This window comes from Carya illinoinensis, chromosome 2 (assembly GCF_018687715.1).
Source record: "Carya illinoinensis cultivar Pawnee chromosome 2, C.illinoinensisPawnee_v1, whole genome shotgun sequence".
Classification (NCBI taxonomy): domain Eukaryota; kingdom Viridiplantae; phylum Streptophyta; class Magnoliopsida; order Fagales; family Juglandaceae; genus Carya; species Carya illinoinensis.
In genome coordinates this window covers 2723001-2737718 of record NC_056753.1, presented here as the reverse complement: position 1 = coordinate 2737718, position 14718 = coordinate 2723001, and the positions used below count along the sequence as shown (strand labels likewise).

The 14718-nt window shown below is 39.6% G+C and overlaps 1 pseudogene; it reads left to right on the top strand.

The window, feature by feature from the left end:
* Window positions 1–1165: 1165 nt before the first annotated feature.
* On the top strand, window positions 1166–13478 carry LOC122301961 (annotated as a pseudogene).
* Window positions 13479–14718: the final 1240 nt, after the last annotated feature.

The window sequence follows — 14718 nt, the reverse complement described above, 5'->3', positions numbered from 1 at the left end:
ATCTCCTTGCAAGGATCTAGATTACAGTGGACCTCTCACAAATAAGATATTAAAGATGATGTTCTTTCAATTTTTTTTTTTTTTTAATTCTACTTATCCACTTTTATGGGATTACAATGCAATATTTATTTTTTAAAAAACAAAAAATCAGAATTTTATCTTATTTTCCAAAATCCAATCTAAAACCAAATACTTAAACATTTTCGACCTTTTAGGTACCAAACATGACCTTGGATTTTAAGCCACTTGGTTCAACTTTAATTCATGAGCTGCAACATGAAAATAAATTAGAGAAATAAGCGATTTTTTTTTTTCTTTTTTGTCAATTTCTAAGAATTTTGAATGATCTTTGAGATGTGTTTTTTTTCTTTATTTCTGAGAACTTTTGAATAATTTTTGAGATGTCATTTTTCTTTGAATTTTATAAGAATTATTTAGGTAAAAGATATAAATTTTAAATATTTTTTAGTAAATATTATTTTTATTTATTTTTTGTTTAACTATTTTTAGCTTAATTATTTATTTTTGTTTCTTCTTTCATATTTTTCCCTCAGTGATTTTATTAAAATTTTCAATTATTTATGTTAGATCCTTAATTAATAATTTATTATAGCTTTAAAATAGTTTGAAAGAAGTACCGTCATAAAATTATCGAAAAAGAAGGAATTTATAAAATAATGTGACTATATACATCACATTTATTTTACAGTAAAATAAATTTTATAATAAAATAAATTGATTTATAATATTATTAATATAATATATTATACCTATCCAATCATATTTATTTATAAATTTTTTAAAAAAAATTACTTGGATTGAGGGATTTTCTTTAAGGACGGTGCTACTCTGCCGCCCAGAGTGCACTGCTCCTTTTGACTGCATGGTCATTTTTTTTTTATTTTTTTTTCAGATTTTTTTAATATATTTAAATATTTTTAAAAAATATATAAAAAATACTAATATACTTAAAATCACTTCTTTAATTATTAAATAAAAAAATTATAAAAAAAAATTTGTGACCAGCGGTCACTTTGAGGGGGCACGGGGAGAGGGCATCATAACATTTTCCTTCTCTTATAGAAGAACTTAGCTGAAAATCGCGGCACTGTTTCGGGGAAAAAAAGAGAAATGCCCGGTTCTGGCAGCACTCATAGGGGCTTTTATGTCTAATTGAAAAGTAGTACAGTACCAAGTACCGTACGGAAGATCCTTCGCCGTCACGTACTAGTTTTATTTTATTTTTATATAAACGTGCTCCTTACGCAGGAAGAGGAAGCGACGGAAGCTCCGAAGATTTGATTCGCAGCTTCTTTAGGCAGATTTCAGGCTTTCTTTGGTGTTAATAAGCAATCTTCGGGGGCAGGGCCCGAACGTCGTATTCGTTTAGAAAGGGGGGAGATTTCTTCATATTTCTCAACCATTTGCAAAAGTTTGGTGCTTGGTCCAGCTGATTCTGATAATCTCATCACGTGTCTTATCAGTCTGAGTCGTAGATATTATTCTCTTACGAATGGAATTGCAAAGATTATGGGCCTGCCTGTGTTTGGGGTAACTTTTCGCCATTTTTAGAAAATGGTCTTCTGTTCTGCTACTAAAAATCTGAATTGTTTTCGCTTGATTTCTAAAGAGAGTTGCACAAAGTGGTTATGTTTTTTGTAGGATATATATTTCAAAGTAAATTCATTTTTGTTAAGTGAAGTTGTAAAGTTTTTCTTCTCCCGAGTTTGATTTGTTCATCTTTTCTTTTCTATTGCTTTATATATAAATATATATATATATATATATATTTATATTTATATTCATGTAAGTCCTTGAAGCTGTCGAAAAATTTCAAGTTATCCCTGCCTTTGCGTGTGTTTCTGCATCTATCTAGCTCTTCACGCCTAGTAACATATCTCATTCAGTAATACTAATTCCACCGAATATCTGTCCTGAATCTTCGTCCCGATTCCTCCTTTATTTTTGTTTATTTATTTATTTATTTTTAATTAAGAAAATATTTTTCAATAATGTTGTGATTTTTTCCTTTTTTTAAAAAATATTTATAATGATTAAAAAAATGCATAAAAAAGAAGAAAAAAATTTGAAATGTACAGTTCGAGATACATTTCGGGTGAATTTTAGGTGACCGTAGAAAAACTCTATCTCATTTATCTCTCTTACGTAGGTTCCGAAGTCATCCGTTACACTTGAGAAGGCTTGGCACGACTCATTTCTAAGGGAGGAAGGGTGGGGTGATAACAAAATTTTATGTTCTATATGATATCCAAGGCTGGCTTTCCCCAAGAGAGCAATTAATTTTTGGGCATTCTATCTACAGGGCAACAGCTCAGTAACGACGTGGGTGGCTAGGTTCAATACATTTGCTACTTGGACCAGGGAATTTGTTTGGAAATTTAGTGCCATTGCATACCTTGCCGTATTCAACTCCTTTGATCTCTGACACTTTTCGGTTTCCTCGTCTGTGAGATCACAAGAAAATCTATGGTTGCCTCTACTTCCAAAATTTTTTGGGAGATTATTATGTTGACAATGACGACTTCTTCGCAAGTTGTGGAAATGCCTTGGACTTCACGACACCTACCGGTGTTTTTCACAATGATGGAAGTTGTAGCAGATACCACAAAGCTAGCTTGAGTTTCAGAAGGCACGACCAGTCCAATGGTCATCCTATCCGTGGAAATTTTATTTTTGACGGTTTCCGGATGTTAAGGAAACTATGCCTTGATTCAAGGCTTCATATCTTCTAGCTTAATTCTAGGAATTATATTGTACAAATTGATAATTGATTCTAGTTTCCTATTTTGTAATTAACCGTTATGCACATATTGAATATATATAGAAGTATACTCACCACGATTGAGGTGTGTTGGTTTTTGATCAAACCTTCATATGGTATCACAAGCCTCTCGGATTCTCATCCTCTGATTTTTCCCATGGCTGCCGAATCCAACCCCACCCTTCTTCCCTTCAACACCATGATTCACATGGTTACTATCAAGCTTTCTTCCTCAAATTACCTCCTGTGGAAGAGCCAATTACTCCCTCTCCTTGAAAGTCAAGATTTGTTAGGCCATGTGGATGGCACTCTCGACCCTCCTCCACCGTTTGATCCCCCAACTTCTCAGACACCCAACCTCAAACACCTGGCGTGGAAACAAACTGACCAACGCCTCTTGAGCCTCCTGCTCTCCTCCCTCACCGAAGAAGCTATGGCTGAGGTTGTGGGACTTTCTACCTCACGTGCCGCTTGGCTTGCACTGGAAAATTCCTTCAGCCATCGCTCCAAAGCAAGAGAACTTCGTCTCAAAGATGATTTACAGTTGATGAAACGCGGCACCCGTACGGTTTCTGAGTATGCCCGGACCTTCAAATCCCTTTGTGATCAGCTGCATGCCATCGGACGGCCTGTTGATGGCACTGATAAATCCCACTGGTTTCTCCGGGGTCTTGGGTCCGATTTCACTAGCTTTTCCACCGCTCAAATGGCCCAAACACCCCTGCCCTGTTTTGCCGATCTTGTCTCCAAAGCTGAGAGTTTTGAACTCTTCCAAAAGTCCCTTGAACAATCGGCTCCTCCTTCCTCTGCTGCCTTCGCCACCACCATCCATGGTGGCCACAATCGGCCAAACCAAAGAAATTCCTCATCCCGTCCGCAACAGAGCACTCGGACTGGATCTGGAAATTTTTCCTCCCATCGTGGTAACGGGCAGCCGAATCAACGCCATCGCTCCGATCAGCCACGCCGTCCACCACGGTGTCAAATCTGCCGGCAGGAGGGCCACTATGCCGATCGGTGCCATCAACGTTATGCTCGGGATGACACTGCACGGGGTGAGACTGCAGCTCACCTTGCCGAGGCCTTCAATGCCTCTTGTGGGCTTAATGGGCCTGAACCAAGTGATTGGTACTTGGATACTGGGGCTTCGGCCCACATGACCCTTCATACCGGAGTTGAACCATGGTTGAAGAAAATCCATGCTTGATCTTATGAATGCCATTCTACTGGGGCTGCTCATGATGTTTCTTTTGACAACAATTCTCGTCATGAACAGCTTGTGGATTCCAGCATTTTGTCCTGCCAGTATGTGGTCTCATATTCTTCACTCTATATTTTTATTTGTTATCTTAATCGGTTAACCTTAGTGCCTACCATGTGCTTAGTACTTCTTGGGTAGTGTAGTTGACTTGTTGATGCTGCAATTTCACGTTGTCCTCTATGGTATGTACTTGCTATTTCCAATTAGAAATAAGTATGGTTGGTCTAGAGCAAACCATGTGTTAAGGCGTGTTTTGTAGCTGCCTTTTGCAACCGTTGCTTGGTACCTACTAGTGGGAGAAAGGGGTGAGGGATCCCTTTCATTATTTTTGGTACCGTACCGTACTGACCGGTATATTCCGTACAGGTCACTGGTCCGGTACAAATATGGTATCTGTTTCGTACCGGCTGAAATACCGGCGGGTACCAGCCTATACCGGTTGATATTTCGGTCTTTAGCTTTTTTATTTTTTATTTTTTTTATTTTTTCAAATTGTAATCTTATTTTTTGACCCAAATTTAGACTAGATTATTTATAATTTATATATACATATGTATTTATGTATAATTTATTCATATATAGACTATTATATATATATATCGACTATTCTGAAACGGTACCGGTACCGAAATATTTCATTCCAGTAGTTTGACCGGTACGATATCCGATACGGTATTCAAAATAATGATCCCTTTCTCTCCCGTTATGTGGGCCTTCCTTGCCGGCTAGAAAGATGGGCCGGTTGTCCCCCAGCTCTGGGCCTCCCAGGGACTCTTGGCCCACGATCTGAGTCCCAATTTTCCCCTTCCACTATGCCCATGAGTTTGGACTCTTTATGGTGCTTGTGTGTGTATCCCTCACCTCGATCTCCCCTCCCTACACCAAGAGGGTAAAGAAACATTGCTCGTGTCTGCAATTTATCAAATGGGCTTAGTAGCCTGAGAGAGGAGGGTTTCTGTAGCTCTAAAAAGAATTTTGCTTTTCATTGTTTCTCACTCTTTATTCTTGTATATCTTGTTTGGTGTTCAAAACGTTTTTGGGTGACAGAACCCTGAAGCTAATTTCAGGATCATGTTACCTGCTACATCTTGACAAGGAAGAGATAGGTGGAGAGGATGCTCATTTTATTTGCATAGATGAACACGCAATTGGTTGTTGCGGGTGGTGTAGGTGGCTGGGCAGATGTTGGTGTTAATGGAGGGCAATTTGCCCGTGAACTTATGTCCTATTCGGTGACTGCAATCCAACAGGAGCCTAAGGATTCTATAGAGCCAGCCAGGGTTTTAGAGAAGGCCCACTCAAGCACAAAGGCCAAGGGTTCCTCGGCAGCATGCATCATTGCTCTCACAGACAAGGTTTCTCTTTCTTTTTTGCCCCTTATATTCACAAATCCCTCATGCCTGTTGCTTTTTGTATATTTTGGTAGCCATGGAACTTGGAATGTTTTATGCTAAACATTGTTGTTAGGATACATGCTCTAGTTGATGGAAGATATAACTTTCTCTAGACTTTTACTAGCATTGGGAATATGTGCATTTGGATTCTGACCCGTGAGGATGCAGTCTAGTGGTCAAAGAGCAAGCTTGGGATGGGCTGTAGGCTTGGGCATCATGGGTTCAATTCCTCACTAGAAGTTTCCCTAGATCACTTGATACACAGTTAATGTGGATGGGGTCGTGTATCCAGAGTTTACTCCATGGAGGTGGGTCCAAAGGGGCTTGATTTGATGAGGTTCCACGTCATAAAAAATGTATCTTTAGCTTTCTGCATGTAAACATTCAACACGTAATTTTTATCTCAACCTAAGTACTAGCAATATTTTGATATGTACAAGTACAATTTTATGAACATAAATGAAGGCTTGGAGTGTTGGCTGAATAAAGGCTCTCATATTGCTTCTCTTTCTAGATTAGCAGATTTTATGCCTTTGATTTACTGGAGTGTTGTTTCTATTCTAGGCCTTCAACAAAGTGGAATTTCCAAAAAGTGACAGCCCTTTCTCTTAGATGTATTAGAAGTTTATCTTTGTTTACGGTGGTCACCTTCTTACTTTCTACAATTGGGATTATTGGAAACTCCCAATCGCTCTTTGTTGTCTTTCTAAAAATTGCAAGCCTCTTAAGGCAAAAGGTTTTCTAAGTTGCAACTTTTAGTAGTATGAAATCACTGTTAATGTGTTTGGTGTATTGGAGAATCGCACTTGGGTTCAAGACTACAGGCATGGGTAGTTGACGCAATTGAAACCTCAATGGAATAAATGAAGGTTTCTGGTCACAGAAACTTTTAGCACATTCTTGTCCTTCATGTTTGATTATTTTTATGTCCCTTTTGAATAATTTACTTACTAGATATTAAAAAGACAACAAACTTTGTCATATCGTGTTATATGGTTTCATACATTTTCTTCTTTTAGCAGGGACTACATGCTATTAATCTAGGAGACAGTGGATTTGTAGTGGTTAGAGATGAATGTGTTGAATAAACCCCCCAAGTATGAAATGGGTTTGGGTTTGCAGGCACCAACTCCATGACCACCCACCACCACCTACCATTGTTAGGCCACCCACCCTCTCCCAAGTCAGAAGAAGTTGCAACAGGTGGGCTGCTCTCTTCTATAAATAGGAGAGAGCTAAGATGAAATGAAGAGCAGTGGGTGAAGGGAGAAAGAGGGACGTGAGAGATAGAAATAGAATTTTGTGGAGTGTTTTGTAAATCTCGTACAAATTCTATAAAAGAGGCTCCAGTGGACGTAAGCAATTTGCTGAACCACTTTAAAATTATTTTGTGTGATTTTTTGGACAGGCCGGAGGCACAACAATTGGTATCAGAGCTCTGGTTCGAGCTGTCCAAAAATTCAAGTTGCTCAAAATCAATTTTTGACAACTCCAGAGTGTTCCTCGCATCGAGACGAATCCGTTGCCGTAAACGAAATCGAAAACGGAGGTCGGAGTAGCCCACACGTGCCCCTAGAAGGTCAGCGCGTGCATCTGCTGTCATCCACGCGCCCCCACGCGCCCTACAGAGGTTCAGCGCGTGTAGTACACGTGCCTCACTCTCCCCCACGCGCACACAGTGCTGAAGTGCGTGTAATCCATGTGCAACTCGCGCCCACTCGCACTGTGCAGCGCGTGCGTCCCACACGCCAGACATATCAGAATCGTCCATTTTTCAGATCCATTTTCGGCTTGATCTAAGCCATTCAGAGTCCGATTTCAGCAATCAAATAGTGCTTTCCTACTATTTGGATCGTTTCGGACTCATCCGTACGGTTAGAATTTTGAAATTTTGAGTCTAAATTTTTAAAATTTAAATGGAAGGATCTGGAAGAGACAGGAGCTCTGAACATGCCAGTAGCTCAGGACGTCGGTCCACTGTGTCAAATGCCAAGTTTGAAGTTGAGAAGTTCGATGGAACAAGCAACTTCGGCATGTGGCAGTGTGAAGTCATGAACGTGTTGATCCAACAAGAGTTAGATATTGCGTTGGGAGGAAAGTCAGATGATATGACTGATCAGGATTGGGAGAAACTTAATACTCAAGCTTGTAGTACAATCCGATTATGCCTTACCAAAGAACAAAAGTATTTTGTCATGAGAGAGATAGATGCTAGGGTACTTTGGCAGAAATTGGAAGATAAATTCATGAAGAAGAGCATTGAGAGCCGTTTGCACTTGAAGAAGAAGTTCTTCAGATTCCAATTTCGTGAAGGTATTTCAATGTCTGAACATCTGAATAATTATAATTAAATTCTTGCTGATTTGTTAAACTTGGATGTTAAAATCGAAGATGAAGATAAGGCTTTACTACTATTAAATTCCTTGCGTGATACATATGAGCATTTAATTACTACTCTATTGTATGGGAAGGAAAAGATTAGTTTTGAAGATGTATCTAGCTCCTTAATTAGCAATGAGTACCGGAGAAAAGATAAACAGGTACACCAAGATACATCAAGTGAAGCGCTAACAGCAAGAGGGAGACCACAGTCAAGGTATCCCGGAAGGAGGAAAGGTTTTCATTCGAAAACCCGGGCCACATCACGTAGTTCATCAGTCGGCAGAAAACTCGCCAGAGACGAGTGTTCCTTTTGTCACAACAAAGGACACTGGAGGAAGAATTGTCCCAACCGGAAGGGACAACAGCAGAATCAACCCAACACAGCCAATGTCGTGGACAGAGATGACGAGTCAGATTTTGCCTTGGCAAGTTCATTATCCATTTGTCGTTCCGATGAATGGATTATGGATTCCGGATGTACCTATCATATGTGTCCCAATCGGGACTGGTTTACTGACTTCACAAAAATTGATGGTGGAGCAGTACTTATGGGCAATGATAGTGCCTGTAAGACTCAGGGAAAAGGTAGCATCCGGTTAAAGCTGCATGATGACAGCGTCAAGACTCTGACAGAAGTTCGGTACGTTCCGGACTTGCGGAAGAATCTCATCTCACTGGGATCTCTAGATTCAAAGGGATTCAGAATCTCCATTGAAGACGGAACTCTCAAAGTACTAATGGGAGTTCAGGTGGCAATGAAGGGCTTGAGGCGAGGAAACTTGTACTTCTTGCAAGGAAGTACTGTTGATGGAAGAGCTTCCACAGGCTGTGAGAAGTTAGATGAGACTGATGCCGACACCACCAGTCTTTGGCATATGCGTATGAGACACGCAGGAGAAAAAGCTTTGCAAACACTGGTGAAGTAAGGCTTACTTAAAGGTGCCAAGACAGGTAAACTGTCTTTCTGTGAGCACTGTGTATTGGGGAAGCAGAAGCGGATCAAGTTTGGAACCGCAGTACACAATACACAGGGAATTCTTGACTATGTGCATTTCGATGTTTGGGGACCTACCCAAAATGCATCTTTGGGAGGTAAACATTGGTTTGTAACTTTTGTTGATGATTATTCTCGTCGTGTGTGGGTATATACGATGAAGAATAAAGATGAAGTGCTGAAAATCTTCCTTGATTGGAAGAAAATGGTTGAGACTCAGACCGGCAGGAAGATCAAGCGGCTCAGATCTGATAATGGAGGTGAGTACACTTCAGACCCCTTCATGGAAGTATGCCAGAGAGAGAGAATTGTCAGACACTTCACGGTACGAGGTACACCGCAGCAGAACGGTGTGGCAGAACGAATGAATCGTACTTTATTAGAGAAAGTGCGATGTATGTTGCTGAATGCTGGATTTAGTAAACAATTTTGGGCTGAAGCTGTGACCTATGCCTGCCACCTCATCAACCGACTACCAGCAGCTGCCAATAATGGGAAGACACCTATTGAAATGTGGAGAGGTAAACATGCTACTGATTATGACTTTTTACACATTTTCGGATGTCCTGCTTACTATCATGCTAAAGAAAGTAAGCTTGATCCTAGAGCCAAGAAAGCAAAATTCTTGGGCTTTAGTACTGGTGTAAAAGGGTATAGACTCTGGTGTATAGAGTCTAAAAAGGTAATCATCAGTAGAGATGTTACATTCAACGAATCTGAGATGCTTAAGTCACATAAGCATAAAGATTCCAGTGAAGGCAGCAGTGATGGCGAAACATCAGATGATTCACAGAGTGTGAAGTTTATTTCAAAGAAGTTGGGAAAGCATGGACAAGATGAGGTTGATAATCCAGTCACAGTACCTCCAAGTCAACCTGAGTCAATAGCAACCAACAGACCGAGACGAGAGAAACGTGTACCGACACGTTATGCAGACTATGTGACATATGCATTACCAGCTGAAGGGGGTGAGATCCCAACCACTTACAGAGAAGCCGTACAGTCCAGTGAACAAGTTGAATGGACAAAGGCGATGAATGAAGAGATGCAGTCTTTTCACTAGAACCAGACTTGGGAGCTTGTGCCGCTTCCAAAAGGAAAGAAGACAATTGGTTGTAAGTGAGTATTCAATCAGAAAGATGATCAAGCTGCTAAAAATGGAGTGCGATACAAAGCTAGGTTGGTAGCCAAGGGCTACGCTCAGACAGAGGGAATTGACTACAATGAAGTATTCTCTCCTGTTGTGAAGCATTTATCCATTCGGATATTGTTAGCTTTGGTTGCACAATATGATTTTGAGTTAGCACAGCTTGATGTAAAGACAACTTTCTTACATGGTAATCTGGAAGAGGAGATTTATCTATCTCAACCAGAAGGATTCAAAGAAGCTGGCAAAGAGAATTGGGTATGCAGTCTGAAGAAGTCTCTCTATGGCTTGAAGCAGTCACCTCGGCAATGGTACAAGCGTTTCGACCGCTTTATGTTGGATCTGAAATACACTCGTTGCCAATACGATCATTGTGTATATTTCAGAAAACTTGCAAATGGATCTTTTATTTATTTGCTTTTATATGTAGATGATATGTTAATTGCATGTAAAAGCAAGGGGGAGATAGATCACTTAAAAACTCAATTAAGTAATGAGTTTGAAATGAAAGATCTAGGAGAAGCACGAAGAATACTGGGGATGGAGATCAGCAGAGATAGGGTGAAAGGTACAGTTCACCTTACTCAGAAACAGTATCTGAAGAGAATACTGCAACGATTCAACATCGACTCGAAGACGAAGTCGGTGAGTACTCCTATGGCCCCATATTTCAAGCTCAGTGCATTGCAGTCTCCTAAAACCGATGAAGAGCGGGACTACATGAAGAATGTCCCATATGCAAGTGTTGTTGGAAGCTTAATGTATGCCATGGTGTGTACACGACCTGATATCTCCCAGGCCGTTAGCTTAGTGAGTCGCTATATGCATAATCCTGGAAAGGTTCATTGGCATGCGGCTAAGTGGATTCTACGGTATATTGCGGGGACCGTAGATGTTGGTTTGAGGTTCGAGAAGAGTGAAGATAGTCTAGTAACTGGATATGTTGACTCAGACTATGCAGGTGATCTTGACAAACGCCGATCGACAACTGGTTATGTGTTCACTATGGCTGGAGGACCAGTTAGTTGGTGATCAACTTTGCAGTCAATAATTGCACTATCATCAACTGAGGCTGAATACATGGCTGTAACAGAAGCCGTGAAAGAAGCTATTTGGTTACAAGGATTGGTAACAGATTTGGGCTTTAAACAGCAAGAGGTTACCATTTACTGTGACAGTCAGAGTGCAATTCATTTGGCCAAGAATCAAGTATATCACTCTCGAACAAAACATATAGATGTCAGATTTCACTTTGTACGTGAAATATTAGAAGAAGATGACATCAAACTTCAGAAGATTGGCACTGATGATAATCCAGCAGATATGTTGACGAAGGTCGTCACAGGGATCAAGTTCCAACACTGTTTGGACTTGATCAGTATTGAACACTGCTGAGCACCCTCGGGTGCATTGGAGCGCATTCAACAACGGAAGTCTCTCATGTCAAAGAATGGGGTACATTCATTTGAAGAATGAATCAATTTGTAAGCATCTCGGTATGACACACTTGGGTGGAGGGGGTGATTGTTGAATAAACCCCCCAAGTATGAAATGGGTTTGGGTTTGCAGGCACCAACCCCATGACCACCCACCACCACCTACCATTGTTAGGCCACTTACCCTCTCCCAAGTCAGAAGAAGCTGCAACAGGTGGGCTGCTCTCTTCTATAAATAGGAGAGAGCTCAGATGAAATGAAGAGCAGTGGGTGAAGGGAGAAAGAGGGACGTGAGAGAGAGAAATAGAATTTTGTAGAATATTTTGTAAATCTCGTACAAATTCTATAAAAGAGGCTCCAGTGGACGTAAGCAATTTGCTGAACCACTTTAAAATTGTTTTGTGTGATTTTTTGGACAGGCCGGAGGCACAACAGAATGTACTGTCTTCCGATCCCCAGTGCAACAACATGGCTTCAATTTTACATATCAGCTGGAGAGTGGTAGTGGGGGTGATCTACCTAGCTCTGGTCAGGCCAGTTAACACTTTAATACCTCGAATCATATATTCTTTGTGAGATGTCATCAGGATATATCTGAATCATATATTGGTCTTTGGAAATGGAAAGAGTTTTGGCTTACTTCTGTGTTTTATTTGATGGAATAGAAACTTGTGGTATGTTGTAATGAATTCATAAATTAACCACACAGTGACAGTTATATATATGTGCACAAGTGTGTGTGTGCGGGTGTGTTGTGCATGTGTGCATTAGGGTTACACAGATAGCTGACATGTTACTGATGTCTCATTATTATAACTTTTTCAAATTCCCACATAAAATATAATAAACAATTCAACTTTTTCAAATTCTAATTAAACTTTTTCAAATCCCAAAACAATAATAATATTAAAAAATAATATTCTATTCAACTTTCAACTTTAATCTAAAACTAAATATTCTCATCTCACCATCCAAACCTATCAAATTTATGGAAGTGAATTGGTCATGAGTATTGAAGATCTGTTTCAGGCTTCCATAGTTTTGGACCCTTGAGAGCTAAGATACTGTTAACTAAATCAGCTTAGGATATGATGAGAAAATATTGTTTTCTAGAAGTAGATTAGAAAGGAGTGTCTTGAATATTTCCCACCCGGTAGTATATTTATCTATTAAATCAGTAGCTTAATCAAGAGAATCATAGTGCATACTTGAGCATCTTCTTGGGATCAATGTATTCATGCTATCACAATTCCTGTCACCGCTGGGGATGTTATTATTGCTAGAACGGATGGATTATTTGACAACCTCTATAATAACGAGGTTACAGCTGTTGTCGTTCACGCGGTTAGGGCTGGATTGGAACCTCAAAATAACTGCTCAAAAGATAGCAGCTCTGGCATGCCAGCGAGCACAGGATAGAAATTGGCCTACACCTTTTTCTATGGCTGCTCAAGAGGCTGGGTTCTGCTATTATGGAGGCAAGCTCGATGACATTACAGTTGTGGTGTCATACATTACTAGTTCTGCTGGTGTTTGAGTTTCTCATCCCCAGTATAGCTACACTAATCTGCTTGTACGGTTTCGTATATTCAGTTATGTCAACTAATAAGCCCTGTTAACAATTGTTGGCCGTGAAAACATTCCAATTTCTTTACTTCAATTTTCTGGCCTTGAGACATTCAAATAAGTGGCGTGAGACAGCCAAGTATCAGAGAACATGACAGTATGCATATATCATTTCCAATATCTAGCAGGAAGATGCACTCTGTAGAAATTTAAGGATTTATGTTCAATGTTTCCTCCCTTGTGGTTTATATATAGCGTTCTTCTGCTTGTTTTGCATCTGAACCAATTCAAGGTTTGAGAGCACTGCAAAAGTTGAAAAAAGAAAAGAAAATTTGCCTCTAGCCATCTTAAAATTCATCCTCAATTTTCGTACGCAATTATCGGAAGTCTCATGACACCTTGTGAAACAGAGCTCATCTAACGTTGCGAAAGCTTATCATACCAAACAACATCACAACATGAAGACTTAAGTTACTCCATAAGAGTTGGATATGCATGCTTATTAGATTCCTAGAACATCGCCCAAACCGATTGCTAGGCTTTGAATTCTCCACACCTCCGAGCTCTTCTACTCCCTTCACCACTACCTTTCTTCCCTTGCTCCTCTTCTAGAACTGTTAAAAGGAGTTTTTGAGAGAAGGTTTGTTTGTATGGCTTATCTTGTAATTTCTCAACGGGAACTGAAGTCTGAGATAGGATCGAACCCTGTTTGGATTAGTGGTTTACTTTGGGCTGAAATCTGCCCAATGTAGAACTGATGTAACTTTTACTCTGTCCTTGAACCAGGGTGGGTAGAGGTGTCTTGATTTTGATTGGTTCAGATCGCAGGAGCTCATAGAAAAGATAAAGGCTGCTTTAGGGAGTTTCTTTAATTTTTCTACTCTTCTGGGCATCAGGTTTTTAACTTACAAAAATACTTACAATATCCATTTCACAGAAATAAAAAGAGGACAGGACTTTACATTTTATAAAATAACCATTATTTATGGTCGAGGAATGTTATATGAAAAAGAGTAGCCTTTAGAATACAAAATTCTAAATCCCAAGCTTAAAAAAGGAAGTAACCAATAAAGAGCAAAAAATACTAGTTACAATCATAGTGCAAGAAACAAAAAAGCAAAAACATGTACAATTATCTCTTAACTAGTAGAAAAGTAAACTAGACATAACAAGCTATTTATACATGCAAAAACAAGGCTAATCAGCTTTATTCAACTTAAACTCACCTAGAGCTGAATTAGACAGTTATGATCAAAAGCATAATTCAGAGCATCTAGCTTTTGCTACCATATCAATAATGGCACCAATGCAAAAGTTTGGTTTGGCCCCTGGATTCCCACCTTGGCTTCATTTAAATCAACTCCTCAATCTTCCTATACATATCAAGACCTCCATTTGAAAGTCTTGGAATTGACTCTAGAAGAACAAATCCTTCATACCATCTTCTCATAGGACATAGTCAATGAAATTTTAAGAATTCCTCTAGCCCAGTACCATTTCCATTATATCAGGGATATCCCCAAATGGTCTTATCATACTTCAGAAAATCTCTCAGTCAAATATGCTTATGCAACAATCTCCTTACACTCCAGTACGCATGGTCCTTCTCATCATCCTCCAACTTGGAAAAAGCTTTGGGCTTTAAAAATGCAAGATCGTTTGAAATTCTTCATTTGGAAAGTTTTTAGTAACATCCTGCCAACGAGGTCTCACCTATAAAACTGCATTTCCATTAATGATGACCAGGCAGGCCCTT